This window comes from Arachis hypogaea, chromosome 9 (assembly GCF_003086295.3).
Source record: "Arachis hypogaea cultivar Tifrunner chromosome 9, arahy.Tifrunner.gnm2.J5K5, whole genome shotgun sequence".
NCBI classification, from domain to species: Eukaryota; Viridiplantae; Streptophyta; class Magnoliopsida; order Fabales; family Fabaceae; genus Arachis; species Arachis hypogaea.
The window spans coordinates 98,471,318-98,474,145 of NC_092044.1; the positions used below are offsets into that span (position 1 = coordinate 98,471,318).

At 31.1% G+C, this 2,828-nt stretch overlaps 1 long non-coding RNA gene across 1 annotated transcript; it reads left to right on the forward strand.

The window, feature by feature from the left end:
- The first annotated feature begins 260 nt into the window (after positions 1–260).
- Positions 261–1,126, forward strand: LOC140174996 (uncharacterized). Its single transcript, XR_011865166.1, has 3 exons — positions 261–416; positions 515–569; positions 651–1,126. It is a non-coding gene; the product is annotated as an uncharacterized lncRNA (long non-coding RNA).
- Positions 1,127–2,828: the final 1,702 nt, after the last annotated feature.

A 2,828-nucleotide genomic window follows, 5' to 3' on the forward strand; every position in this document is an offset into this window, starting at 1 on the left:
GGAAGTACTGGCTGAGATCTATCTGGTACTGCAGCTGAGAAAATTGATTATGAGTAAATAAGATTAAGAAATGAGGAATTATAATTAGGGGAGGTAGAAATATTTGAAGTGCGATTTAGAGCGCTAATCTTAAAGGTTTTGGTCCAAAATTGGGCAAACGAACAAAAATAAGTGAACTGAGCCTAAGTGGGCCCAAGACCCAACATATATAAACATTAGTTATGAGCATTTCAGCTCATTTTGCCCTAAAGAATGAGTGTTGGGCGCTGAATTGAGAAGAGAGAAGAGAAGAGAGAAAACCTAACTCTCTTTGATCTTCAAATCACCATAACTTGAGCTACGGAGCTCCGATTGACGAACCGTTTGTGGCCACGCGTCACTCTTCTCATCCTCTACATTTCTATCTAAGTTTTGTGGTGAGTATTCCATTCATCTTTGCCCAGTTTTCGAAATTTTCCACTGTTACACGTTTTTGGGAAGTTAGTGTTGAAATCTTGTGATTTTGGGTGTTTAGGGATACTCCAACATGGATTCTAAGTGAGTTCTATCCCTACTTCATATGGGTTGAGGTAAGAAGTGCTCAAACCCTTGTGATTTGTCATTTTTATGAGCCCTAGGTTGATGTATGTATGTGATATTGGTTATGTTAGTGTATTTGATGGTTTTGGTGCACAATTGGGAGATTGGTGTTGCTTGAGGAGCTTTGGTGAGGCTTGGGGCTAAGGTTGGTGGAGACTTCCAAAGAAGAGGCTCAATTGATTTGGCTACAAGAGGTACGGTTTAAGCTTCATTTAGTACCGTGTGGTGTGATGAGAATTCCTAGGCTAAATGCCCCTAGGATTAAGTTTGGATTGTGTAAATGGTTGATGCTAATATGCATAGTTGGTATGTAATGTGAACTGATGATTGGGTTGAGAATTGTGTGGCCTTGTATGCTTGGTGTATTGAAAATTTGATGTATTGGGTAATGAGTATTAATTTGTGGTTTATGCATTTAAATTGTAAAATTGGGCCGGAGGCCGTAAATTTTGGGCCGGAGGCCAGAAAGAGGTAAGGGAGGTAAGTTGATGTGTGCATTGTGTGATGACACAAGTGATTAGATGAATTTCATATAATGAATATGCGAATGATTGGATTGATTGTTGAATAATAAGGTTTGAGGAGTTGAAAGGTAAAATTATATAGATGAGGTATGTTTAGTTTTGGGTTAAGAAATATTATGTGGTCATATATGTGATTATGATTATTGATGTCTTATTTTTTCTTTTTTCTCAGCCATGACTTTGTCTTGATTATGAATATTTTTACCCCTAAATTTTGATACTCACATCTTCTCTAACTTATCAAATCTCGTACTCATGTCCTCCCCTTAATTTTAAAGGTCGAGAAGCAAGTTTAGAAGTATAAAAACAGATACCAAACTGTTTTTCAACTTCGACATTTTTTGTATTATGTTTCACTTTAGTTTTATTCGTTTCCGAAATCGAAATTATTATTTCTATAATTAAAACTATTGGCGTCAAAACGTCCACATGATCTTATATAAAAAAAAAAAAAGAAATCATTTTATGTACCAACGGTATGAAAAGACAAAGGGATTATTTCAGCCATCATACATTTACTAGAAATCCCTTTTCGGGGCTAGGCTATGCTATGCATACACACAGGTTGACTTATTCTAAATTATTAAAAACATTATTTAATTTATTCTACCCGCTTGACACATGCCCGACAATTGTTTTATTAAATTCAGATAAGAGCATTTGTGATCAAAATATATAAAATTCAATTTAAATCTTTTAAATGAGTAGTTTTATGATACATCTGCCGACAAGTCAAGTTTCATATCCTAATTCTAATGCAAATAGCATTCATTTTAAAAATATTTCTAATTTAGCATTCATAAGTATCAACCTTAATTGGCTTGTATATCGCGTAGCCATTAGGTTGTTTGAGTAAAATTAAAAAAAGGGCATAAACAATTAGTTAAGAGAATAATTCTTTTCATTTAAATATTGTCACTTTAAAAATTTAGTACCTCTAGAATTTAATATATTTTTAGACATAACTGTTTAAAGTACATGAATTTTTAATAATAAAAATTTCTAAAATAAGAAATATTTTAGAACCAGTTGAAAAGAATAAATAATAATAATAATAATAATAATAATAATAATAATAATAATAATAGGTGTTTCCAACCATATAGCTAGATCATAGTCAATTAATAAATAAAGAAACAACCCGAGATTAAAATATAATTATATGAGGCCATGGACATACATGAGAAATTTTCATTGTGTTGAATTCACCCTGTCCAATACTTTCACCTTTCAATAATCTTCAACTCGAAAATTAATTAATTAAAAAGCAATGTTACCTTTATGTTTGTCTATCCAATTTGTAAATAAGAAAGCTTCAAGACAATTGGTCTGAGTGTACACATTGAGAGGTTAAAAATGGACAAACTTTATCTTCCAATTCATATGTGTTGTGTCCCAACCGGGTAGAGCCTTACAACTTTATAATCATATATTATAAGCAAACAACTAACTATATGACAATAAAGAGTCCAATTAGAGAGTTATCTTTTTTTTTTGTTAACATCAGTTAATTTTTTATTTTAAATTTTAAATTTTAAATTTTTTAAAAATAAACTTAAAGAATAATTTTATAAAAAAATTAAATAATATTGACTGCTTAAAAATTAATTCTTTATATTTTCCAACTAGAAAAAGAGCAAAACAATACAAACTTAAAACCAATTAAATTGATCAATTTCTGTATGTATGTGTATTAGCGTCTAGGTGTTTGTTTAACTATTAAGA